Source organism: Zonotrichia leucophrys, chromosome 9 (genome assembly GCF_028769735.1).
Source record: "Zonotrichia leucophrys gambelii isolate GWCS_2022_RI chromosome 9, RI_Zleu_2.0, whole genome shotgun sequence".
Lineage (NCBI taxonomy): Eukaryota > Metazoa > Chordata > Aves > Passeriformes > Passerellidae > Zonotrichia > Zonotrichia leucophrys.
In genome coordinates this window covers 10196981-10209421 of record NC_088179.1, presented here as the reverse complement: position 1 = coordinate 10209421, position 12441 = coordinate 10196981, and the positions used below count along the sequence as shown (strand labels likewise).

General features: G+C 38.7%; 1 long non-coding RNA gene across 1 annotated transcript in view; it reads right to left on the bottom strand.

The window, feature by feature from the left end:
* Window positions 1-1261: 1261 nt before the first annotated feature.
* The window catches only part of LOC135451908 (uncharacterized), a 90587-nt gene continuing 79407 nt past the window's right edge, over window positions 1262-12441 (bottom strand). Inside the window, exons 3-4 of the long non-coding RNA XR_010441470.1 lie at window positions 6843-6916; window positions 1262-1390 (exon numbers count right to left, since the gene is read on the bottom strand). This is a non-coding gene — a long non-coding RNA (uncharacterized LOC135451908). The remainder of the gene's footprint in view (window positions 1391-6842; window positions 6917-12441) is intronic.

The following is a 12441-nucleotide window of genomic DNA, read 5'->3' as shown; positions in this document are numbered from 1 at the left end:
CAGGTAGCCACTGAGTAACATTTGATTACATTGGTAACTCATGCACATACAGGGGAAAAGCTGATGTGTTAATTCCTAGCATGTTTGTATTAACACAGCTTTTATTATCCGTTAAGCATGGTCCTGTCCATGACAATTTTTTTTGCATGGTTGTAGTTATGAACACATGCTTAACTCAGAGCACAGGAACTGTGCATTTATTATAAAGCTCTTCCCAGCTACATTTTTTCTGCGGGATGCTTTTCACTTGCAGGGCCTTTCTTACTAAGCAACCCTCAGTAGTTACATTTCTGTGGGGTTATTTTTGGGGGGAGGAGTTCAGGGACACTCAGACCTTTCCAGGTGGTCTGAGGCCGGCTGCTACATAACAAAATAGAGGATTCATTTAGGTTCTCTGCAGTGGCTTTAGCTCCACTGAATATTGCCTTTCTGCCATGACCATCTCTTGGCCATACAGACTGGCAGGCTTCCTGTGCCTGATGTTGTTAAACATTTATTTTTCTGGATTGGCAGGTTTTTGAGCTGCATTTTTAGTTTGAGAGGAGGTAATAAAATAGTGATGGTTATGGGTTGGTGTTCTATAGCAATGAATTTCCTCAGGCCTATGTGCATCATGAAACTCTTGCTCCTCTGCACTGTCACATTTAAGACTTGAGTAAAATATATTTTGAGTGCCTTTATATTACCTAGCCAGGCACCTACTACAGAGCCTTGTTGTTTTGGAGCATGTGTACTTGTGTATGAAAGCTCTTTTTGTTACCATGGTTTAGAGTACTCATATTTCTTCAGTAGTGTGTCTAGAAACAGAAAAAATTACTTTTAATGCACTGTTAGTATTTTCAGTGCGTTGTTCTAAATTCACACTGTACTCCCTGAATGCCAGTATCAGTGAGGATTTGCCACAAGCAGCTGCCTGCAGTCCCTCCTTATTTACTGTTCACTGCTTGCTCAGCAAGAGGAATGCAAACATGAGGAGTCCAGCAGAGATTAGGTGATGATTAGACCGGTCCCCAGCTCCTGTCCTGAGGCTGTAGCAGGGTTTTTCTACCTCCTCCCAAGCTACTGCACTGACCTTACGTCTCCCCTTTCCCAGCTATAGCCCACATCTTGCTTCCCAACTCTCTCACTCCCTCTCACAGTCACATTGCAGCCTCTCTTTTGTTTAAAAAAATATTGCAGTTAATATTTTCCTGAACAGAATGCTTTATAGAAGGAATTAAGTAGGGTTTTTTTTTTTCATGTTTAATGCATGCCTGCCATCCTAAAACACAGTCCTGTAAATGCACAGGAGAGATCCTGTCAGAGGAATGAATAATTGTACTCCAGCTCAATCAAAGATTGATCAATCCTTAGTTTCATTTATTTCCTGGTCTCTTCCTTAGTGGACTTGCTGCAATAAAAAAAAAAAAAAAAAAAAAATTTCTAAATAGTTACTAAATGCTGCATGCACAAATGTTCTTTAGCATCTCGCTTCAACCTCCTGCTGCTGCTTGGAAAGCTGTGCTGTGCCTGTGGCAGAAACGTTGCATACATTAATCATCAGGGAAGATGGTGCCAAGAAACTAGGTAATAGCTTTACTAATATTTGTGCCTTTCAAGATTGGGAAACAACTGAACTTTAAAAATCTTTGTTAAAATTTAGTTTGCTGAAGAGAGTTCATTATTCCAATGTATGGAAGCACATTGATACAAAATGTGTGTATCAAACAGCAGGCAAAGCCAAGGCTGCTGGGAGCTCACCCCGATCTCCACACCAGTTCAGGGTTCCTTACCCTGAAAAAGGAGGCACAAAGAGGCTTTACATAAGTGCGCATCCAGGAAAGGCTCCACCTCTGGGGCCACACCCACCAGCAGAGGGAAGGAGGAGTGGTGTCAGTGCAGCTGGGGAATACACGAGGCTGGACCCAGCTGCTGCTGGAGTTGTCCTTCACTGCAGCAGGCTCAGCCCCACCTGGGACAGCGCTGCCCAGCAGAGGCTGTTCTGCGCTGTTCTCTAGAGGAGATGCAATCCTGCACATATTGCTACCTTCTCATCTTTTCCAGACCCCCCTTTTCAGCTCCCTAACTACTTGCTGCTGCCTTATGCTGTATAGTTTCTGTTCTTCTTCATGGATAAGATTACATTATTTTTTTATATTTAACTTTGGATATATCTGGAAAATGAAGAAATGTCTATTGTATTCATCTGTATCACCATACTTAATGTCATCAACCGAAGAAACAATTTCCATTTCATAATATAAGATCTCCACTGGAGAAATTTAATGGCATTGCTTGTCCATTTAACACTTCATGTTTGATTTAATAGCAAACTGCTACAGGCTTAAATAATACAATAAATTTAACATGTAAATACAATAATCCATAATTAATTAAGAATGTCTATACTTGAACAGTAAAATGTGGGTGAATAGGAAGGAAAATCATAAGGAAAGTATAATTTCTTTCTGATATAAAGCTGCAATTTGTTTTTCACACTTAAATCATTAAATTCACAGCACAGAAAAATCTTGGATTTTTTAATTCTCCTTACACTTCCTTTTCATATGTTATGACTCAGATGGTCACTTCTCTTATGCCACTACTAAAAATAAAAGGAGAATAAATCTGAAGCCATAAAACTGTTACCTTCTAGCTGAGTTCACATAAAGGGGACTAAAGAATAGAGACACTTCATCACTAGAAAACTGGTGATGGGAGAACTGTTCTTTTTCAAAAAAGAACTACTTCACATTTTTTTGTTCAGTGGCATGAATTACAGTGTTGAGCAGTTACAGTTCAAACACACTGAGTTCAGGGACACAAAAAGGCAAAGGAGTAATATTGTGTTCACAATGGTAAACACCAAGCTGTTGCCTTTAATCTGACTGAAAAATTCCCTGAAATTCTAGACACACCCTGAAATCTTTCAAGACTATTATGCTTGTTTCAGCATCAATATTTGAAAGTAATCTAATAATACACTCAGTGGCAAAATTCAAAGAGTGTCGACTTAATTATTTTAATTTCTTAAGGATAAAAAGAGTATGTCTTTTTTCTTTGCAAGACAGTATAGTCTGTTAGGATGCTGCATGCAATGCTACAGCATTTCAGTCATGCCAAGTCATGTGTGACAAAGAAAGGAAAAAGGAGTTCTTGCTTAGTCCAGCAAGCCTGGTATCATGATAAAATCTAGGAGGAGAAGACACACACAGTTTTTAAACACACACCTTTTAAATCTAAGGGTAAACTCTTGGATAGGTGCACTTTAGTACTTATGTGGGTGCTGTTTTTCCAGCCTGCCTTATGTTCCTTCAGGGAACTGCTGCCCAGGCCCATCTCCAGAGTGTTTACCCTTGGTCTGAGTCCCTCCTCTAACACTTTGTGACAATAAGATCTAGTAATTGATTCTTGCTTACAAAGTTAATATCTGGAAGTGGTTCAGAGCTTCCTCAGGGTCACAAATCTCAGCTCCTTCTCTGCTCCCCTGAGCTTTTATACATTTGTTTTTATTGTCCACAGCTATGGATAAAACCCTGGGCCCTCCTTACCAGGAAGTCTTGCAGATGCCATATCTCGTAACAGGGTCAATTCCACTTGGTAAGTCACTGAAACCACTTTCTTTTCCTAATTAGTCACTAACTGTGTGTTTCTCATTATGGCACAGAAAGTCTGATTTGAAATAGGGGGTTTATCTTGTTTTTTGGGTTGTCTAGGTCAGAACATCCTTGTCTGACTGGTATCACATACTCTCCAGTTCACTCATTTGAAAGCCTAAATCAGCATTGGACTCTGAAAATCTCAGTTAGATGCTGACCATGGAAGCACACATTTCCTTTACTTACTCTTTGTATAGGTTCTGTATTTGTAAAATACAGAACACTTCTTTACCCAACTTTCTAAAAAGGAATCTGTATCCAGAACTAGGAGCAGCACCACAGAAGGACAGTTAATTAGTAGCAATTTTTCCTTCACATTAGGGTTGGAATCATCTCTAGCAAATGGGCCACAGATTGAAAAATGGAGAGATAAAGTACTAATAGCTTTGTTGATTTTATGACTTAATGAAGCAGGAGACCTATAAAGCATAGGACAATTGTGCTTGATTATAATAATGAATAATATAATGCATTATACACAAAGGAGCAACAATTCAGTTTCATGCAGATGGCCTGACTTTGGGGAACTTGGGTTTATCACACTAATAATGTAATGTAATTTACACAGGCCTTATAATCCATATATATTCCTTCCTCTCTGTATGAGAAAAGGGAGACCCATGGATATAGTGACATGAATCCTGTTGCAGTAAACATGGAACTTTTCTGGGGGAAAAGTGACAGAGGAGAGTGACTGTGTTTCTGGAAACCCAGAGACCTCTGTGTAGAGAAACTGGACCAAAACTTCTCTGCAGCCCTATAACTTCCTCTCTTCCTAAAGCAAGTGAGAGGAATAAAAAGGAAAATAAATTTTCTAGGACTGTTTTTCTTCTAACAACTTGCGTTCTTCCATGGACATTTTCATGCAAGTATATGATGTGGCCCAGGAAGTGCCTTCTGTACTGTGTTCCAGTATGGATATCAACTCACATGGGCCTTCCCTCACTCCTCATCCACACATTTGCATTTGTGGAGCTTTTATGTAATAGTGCACAGAGCCTGCTACAGTTTTCTTGGTTCTACCAGCAGAAGGAATAATTAATGAAGAATAAATGAGGCATCTGACTTTTGAAAAATCTTGCATCCTAGCTAGTGTAAGATTGTGCCAGACTCCTGAGTTTTCTGTCCTGCTTTTCCTTATTATAACTTTGAAGTGTCTTTTAACTAAATCAGTGAGGAAATTACCTGAGATCCTGCTCTAGTCCTTCCTTTGAATAAAATATACAGTTCTAAGGCAGTTGAAGAAAATATGCAGAAACTTGGGTAAGCTAATTTGTTCAAGAAAAAGAAAAAAGCTTTATTCCCTGAGTTTTAGGAAGAAAGACATCTACTATGTGGTATAGAAATTATTTCGCTTCTCCTACAAAATAGATTAATTTTTCAAACTAATTTTGCATAGTTAAAATAGAAGGTTTTCTCCTTGTGCTTCTTTTCCCTGCCAAATTTTATTTCTATTTGCTTAGTACTGATCATTAGCAGTTTGTGAGCATGTACAGCACTGTTGTTGATGATACTGGATATTACATCAACTTCTGCCCATAACAAATAGGGCTCAGAACAGTTTTGTCTGATTTTCTTACAAAACAAACTATTTTCTCCTTTCCATTCCCTTTCTGATGATTCTCAGAGCATCAGATATATCCATTTTCTAGCTGCAATATGGTTTTCAGAAAAACAAGCAGTATGAAATGAAATTGCCCTGTGCCACCCCCTGCCCCACTGTGCCCTCCTGACAGCATTCTGTTGTTAGTCTTTAGAGAAAGCTGAAAACATGGATTGGCACTTGGCTTGCACAGCAACATCACTCTGTCAGGACAAATGTTGTGATTTGGCCATCACAATAAACAGAATATGAAGAAAAACAACCTGGGAAGGAAACACTGCTCTGTTTTCTGTGTCCTTTATGGGCAGACAAAGGATTTGGCAAGTTCCTTTCAGTGAAGGGGGGCTCTGCAGCAGCAACAATTGTGACATGACTTTCTCACCTGAAATTCTAAATATTCTTCCAGGTTTGTGCCGATCAGAGCTACTTGGAAAGTTGAGACTGTCCTGCAGAATTTGTCTTACGTTTGATCATATTAAATTGATTTATTCCATATTCCTTATATTTCTTTGCACAGAAACTCACAAAAGCCTAAGCCTTCAGCCTTCTTAACACTAGCAAGGTTTGGGAAGCAACAAACCCAGATACTCTGCCTCTAAAATCTGTCAATACACTCCATAAACAGCATTTTCCGAAGTCACATCCTCTTTAGCATTCAGACACAGCAATAAACTCATTTGTTGCAGTTTGCTTACTTGGTTATTTGAAAAAGAGACAGAAAAATTTAAGCCATATTGTCTGGCCCAGCAGAACTGACTACAGAAGCTACTTCACCAGGGCAACTGCAATAGCACATGAAGAAAATATCTGACAAATAAGAGATCTGAGACAATCTCTCAAAGATATGAAAAAGTCTGAGAAAGCCATAGTGGACACCTCACATCTCACAATCCTTTTTAGGCTGAGAAACTGATGGAGCACAAAGCTGCTTGTAGCTGTGCAAGAAGACCCCATCTGCCAAAGTGCTCCACAACACCTGATGCCTCATCATCCTCTCTTGCCCAGGGAGATGGCACTGTCCATGACAAGTTCACATAAATAATGTCCTTTATAATTTCTCTGATCCTCTAATATCAATTGATTTCATTGTCAAATGATATAACCTTCATCCAAAATAATACCTAACCTTCCTGGTTTTCAAATATGGCAAATTGGATTTATAGTGTAATGCAAGCAAAGGCAGAAATATTTTTGTGTCTTCCCTCTGAATTGAGAGCTACCATTGAGCTGTCTGTGCCAGTATATCCTTCCACTCATTTGGTCCATATCTGGATGTTTTGCATTTTATGGATGTGATGGATATCCTGGAACAAAATGCTTGTGCTGAGGAAGCTATCTGGAGTTAAAAATCTTTGATCTGATCCTAACCAGCAACTTTTATTTTCATAAATAAACTATTTTATACCTCCCGTAAAGTCAAAGTTCTCCTCACTAAACTAGAGGTAGGTTCAAAAATCAACATCAAGAAAACCACCCTTTAAAAATTGCCCAGCCCCTTATCTTGCTCATGCAAGTGTGTTACACAGATTGATCTCTGCAGACACCTACAACTCTCTGAAACAAAGATTACAGGTAAGTATCTTATTTGCAGTTCATTATACCTGTTTGTGCCCATGCTTCCTCTGAGGATCAGTGGCCAGTGGAGAGGGAGCTTCTTCCAATACACCTTTGGGTTCTACAACAATAATGATTAATAATTTTATATTAGTGATTGATTCTTTTCCTGTTGCCTAAAGCTGTGTGCTGGCATGAGATGAGACATTTCTGCCTGTGATGGGTTTGTGCTGCTCCAGTGAGAGGTCACCAGCCTGCCCAAATGAGCAGCTGTGTGCTCTCTCCTGGCGCCTCTCGGGCAAAGCAGCCAGCAGCAATTAGTGTAATAGTATAAATTAGTGTAACAATATAAACAATTTAATCAGCCTGCTTGAAATAGACCCACAGTTTTGTTTAAAATGGATTACAAGGGAGCACGAAGCCCTGAGAGCCTGTATCTCCAGCAACCAGGCACCAAGGGGAGATCAGCTTCTTCACCCCATCAGCCTCCAGCGGGATCAGTTCATGACCACAGCCTTGTGCCTCTTTGACACTTGCTCTGCTTCCTTGTGTTTTTGTCTTAATTCAGTTCCTTGACATCCCAATGCTAAGCCCAAGAACAGAGCTGAATATTTTTGCAGGTATTTTTGCACACAACCACCTTTTGTCTCATGTGCTCCACCTGTGTCCATGGTAACAACTTCCATCTTCCTCTTCAGCGTAAAACAAATTTAATTTGGTTGCAGTTTGTATTTTTCTCTGCTGTCAGACCCATTAACATTTTCTAAAAAAAATGAGTTTAAAATACAAAACACCTTCCTTGCTCATGGGAAAAGGCTTAACTCAAATGACTGTCATGTGTTGAAATGTAAAATGAATTATTGTTCAGATCTGCACATCTCGTGAATAGCATAAAAAAGTCATCAAAACAGACCTGACTTCAAAAACCCAAGTAAAAGTCCTGGAATATTTACATCACAATAAATTGGAAGCAGTCCTCATTATATGAGCAAACTTTAAAGAGGAGTAATTGTATTAAAATAACATCAACTGTCAGACACGATTGAAGGAATGAGAAGTTCTCCTGAATGCTATGTTCAAATGATGACTGAGTCAGTGTTCCTTTTTCAAACAGCTTTCACTACAATTTAATAATAAATTTTTCACTTTCAATGGCTAGATTGAAACCAGGTAGCAATAGCACTTCTATAAAGAGAAACTCAGTTTCTAAGAGCAATGTGTAAAGAGAAGTTGATAATTCTCACTTATAAAGGGGAAGCTCCTTAAAAGAAGAAATTAAAGGCATGGAAATCAAAACAAAAACCTATTCATTTTGAAAATTGACCCTTAAGATGGGAGTACACTTCTTAAATGTGAAATAGCATCCTGTTCTTGGATGGGTAACCTGCAAACTATTTGGTTTTGAAGCTGATTCTCTCTCCCATCTTTAGCAAACTCTTTACAGAAGCTTCAGGATTGATACATACTTGTCTTTGATGCACAGGCTACCTTGCTAAAAATAAAAATGCTCTTCTGCTTCTCAGGATTTTATGCTGGTGTTCCTACAAGAGCTATAAGCTGTTTACCTGTTACCCAACATTGTAATACAGGCAAAAAAGGTTTTCCACTGTTTGTATTGATTTTTCTGCTAGCTCATTTGACTGTGCAAAGCTTTAACAACATGTGCTTGAAATGATATATTAGAAAGTATTGCCTCAGTTATTTAGTTCTGTAAATATCATGACAGAACCATATGTCCTCTTTGAGTTCAGAAATATAAATCACAGGAGAACCAACAAAATTCTTTGATTTGGAACCTATCATCAGACAAAGGCACAACTGTCAAAACTGAAATAAACTGAGGAAAATGAGCCACAAAAAAGCATTTTGGATTTGTGAGTGCCTTTGCCCCAAAAGGATTTTTAATTGAAAGAAAATGGTTATTATACTGCTGCTCAATTAAAAACAATTAAGCTTTTTCACATTGCACTGAATATCAATATCATAAACCTCTTAAAATCCCAATTACTCCCTGTGGTATTCCAGATGATGTAGCGAAGGATAAACGGTGCTCAATCTATGCATGACTCATCCCCAAAGTTCTCCTTGAAAATTACACCCAATAAAACCTATTGAGAAGTGCAGCATTGTCCCAGGAGCAGGTCCCTTCCAGCTGCAGGAAATCAGGGACTGTCATTGGTAGAGAGAGACACAGTTCTTGTGATATTACTGGTCATTGATGCTCCTCTGTTCTGACACACCAAGCATAAAACTGAACGTTATCTTATCAGAATAAAAAATGAGTTTTGCACAGGAAAATGAAGGCTGATAAACTTTAATAAGAAGAAATCTGGATTATTTGAATATATCTCTGATTGTCTTGGTGAAAAAAAGGAAAAATGAGATACATTTCCAACTGTCTAAAAGGTCCCATTTCTTTTTATTACAATAGTCTTAACAGTAATTAGATAAGTCATTTTGCTGCCCATTTTCAGATAACCTAATACAAATATCAGGATAGAGGCACTATTGGATTCATTGATTTCTATATACTCAAGACCTATGAATAATTTTAAAACCAGTGGACTAGAAAACCACAATTTTGTGAACAAATCTTTTCATTTCTCCAAAGAAACAAATGAAAAGTGAGCCCCTAAGAAACCATTATTTCTGCTTCATCCCAAAGCTTTTGCACAACCAAGATTACCACCTTATGCAGGGCTCTTTAGTTGGTAACCAATTTCTCCACTTTGCCTCTTGTGCACGATGCTTGGCAAAGCTTCCTTCAGCATGTGGGGATGGGAGGGAGGTGCCTACGTGTTTTATCAAAGCCTATTGCATTTATTTGGCACAGAAGAGCTGTGGGTCCACTCTGGGGCAGTCAGAAGCACTCATTCAGACACCTGGCAAACACAGTGGCCTTTGGGGATTCAATGACAGCCAAGGTGCTGGCAGAGATTAAAGCAAAGCAATAAGGAGATAACACCTGAGTGAACAGGCTGGGGGATGTTCTCACATGCAGGCTTCTAAAAGTAGGAGAAAGACATTTCCAAGCCATCTCTCCTGCCTTTAGCAATGGTTTACAGTGAGAAATTTAAAATAGAGCTGAGAATTCAACTTCAGAACAACAGATAATAATTCCTGCTCTGGGATGCTACAGCAGGAAAGGCTAAAGCTTGGTGAGGAATGCATAAAACATCACAAACTCAGCAACACAAAGACTCTGCCTTCTACTTGTGCTGTCTGCATCTCTCCAAATTAGAAACCTTGGCCCCACCATTTGTGCTGAGTCTTAAGCACAACTGCAGGAACACAAAAGGTCATATCCAGGGAAACATCTCATCAAACTGCTCTGGCAGCTGCCCTCTAAGCCAACTGATTGCCAGATGTGCCTTTCTGGCTTTCTTGTCCACCTGGTACCATCCATCTGGTCCCTGCTGCAGACATGGGCTTTTCCTGCATTCCCCTGATCCTGAGAACTTGATTTTGATCTCTTGTGTCACCAGCCAATCTACAGGTTGGCTAGAATTAAAAATTATGTTCTTGGAACTCCTTCCCCAAATATAAAAATATAAATATTTATAAAATATATATAACTGTCTGGAGAAAAGTTTTTAATTAAGTGTTGAAGAAAATTTCCATCATGAAAGAGCCAAGCACTTGACAATCTATGAAATTCAGAAACAGCTTGTTTATCACATAGAAGACATTTCACTGATGTTTTTGGTACTTATTGTGTCAAAAATCTTGTATTTTTAAAATTTTTTCCAACTGCATATAATACAGGATACTATCTCTCCACAGAGCCCTGTTTTGCTTACATCTTATATCAGTACACCATGGCAATGCTCTTTCTGAAAAAGGTGAAAGCTTTCTGGGGAGAAAGGGCTGCCATTACTTTGGAGACGTAAAACTTCTGCATTCTGATGACAATGCTTCTAAATATGGTAATTTACACACCTTCTCAGGCTTGAGGTGCAGTGTGTTCTTAAAGAATACACCTGTATTTTCAAAACTCATATTACATTAGTCATCAAAGTCCATAATCATAGCAATATAAAACAGCACACACACAAAAAAAAAAAAGCAGCTGTGGGTTACAATCTTCAAAGGTAACTCCATAAAAATCTTTACAAAAACCTTTCATCTTGCTAAGTTTTAGCATTTTTTTATCCACTGACCCCATATACATGTATTTTAAATAGTATTATATAGAGAGACAGACATCTAGAGTAAACCTACATAGCAGGCTAACAGGTCTTAACAGAAAAAAAGAAAATTTTCAGAATAAATCATGTCACACTGATGTTCCCCTCTCATTGTATGTTTGCTTTACATCCCCTGGCTATAAGATTTTATAGCTCTGACTAGATATCCCATTTAAAATTCTGAGTGAACCTCCCTGAATTCCAATTAATTATTAATAGCAAAATGGTGCTTATAGAAGAGGTGGATTATTTTTTCCATGGGAAATTTAAAAGTCAGACAAACATCCAGGAACTACAAAGCAGAAACGTGAAAAGCATGCTTGTGACATTTTTCTTGAATTCTTTTCAAGAGCTCTCTCTGAATTTTTCTGGAAAACAGGAAAGGGAATAGTAGCACATCGCAAGAAGATGTGCTATACAAGAAGTTTACTGTTTCAAATACAGCAAACAGTGTGATGTGCAAATATATTTTTTTCAATTTTTTACATTGTTCTAGAATTTCAGATGTACTTCCTTTCATAAGAATGAGGCATATTTAATGCCTCACGAAATATGAGGCACAACAGCAAGAGCTGTAGCTTAAAAAAGAGAGATATTGGCAGTAGTCAATAGGAAATGAGTCCTCCTTTGGATCTGCAGAGCAGGTACCTCAGGCTCAACAGCTTTCCAACACATCCTGCTCCTGCTGGGCCTCTGGGCCCTTCAGGAAAAAATAGTCCAGAGGACAAGAAGCAGGGCAAACTTGGGAATCAACAGTGGCCTTTAAGGATGAACTGAATTATTATCCTAACCTCTTACAGCAAGACAACTCCCAACCAGAAATCACATATCATTAATGGATAGATAGAGTTATCAGATATTTCATAGCAAAAGCAGCTTATGAGACATTGAGGTATAGGCAGGCTTTTCTGAATAATCTATCCTTAGTCAAGAAGAGTGAAGCACTTCAATCACGTTTAGTTTTTAGGAAGTGTTTGGCATAGTACCTTAGTCCTTTCCTCTCTCTAGCCTGTGGAATAGCATGGAACTGGTATCCAAATATTTATTTAAATTAGAGAAACACTTAAAACTATGTGGGTTAAAAACATTAAGGATCCCATCCTCTATAAGCTAATCTTCTGACAACTACAACATATGCAAAACAGACACTCATCATGTTAAAAATACTGCTCCCTAGCATCCTGGAATGATATTTGCCTCTGCTGCTCTTGGAAAATGGGTTGCTCCTCTGTATAACAGAGAGCTCACCAAGGCAGCTGTGTTGGTAAAATCCACAACCTTGCTTCCACCTGGCTGCTCTTTCAAACTCCCATTCACCCTTGTTCCAGTTTCACCAGTTTCCACTTGGATGTTCACCTGTGCCCAGCAAAGAGCACCTGCCTGAGTGTGCAGTCTCAGTGACATTCTGGTTTTGGGTGTTCAGGATGTTTGGCTTTAACATGGTCTGCTCCTTTGAGGA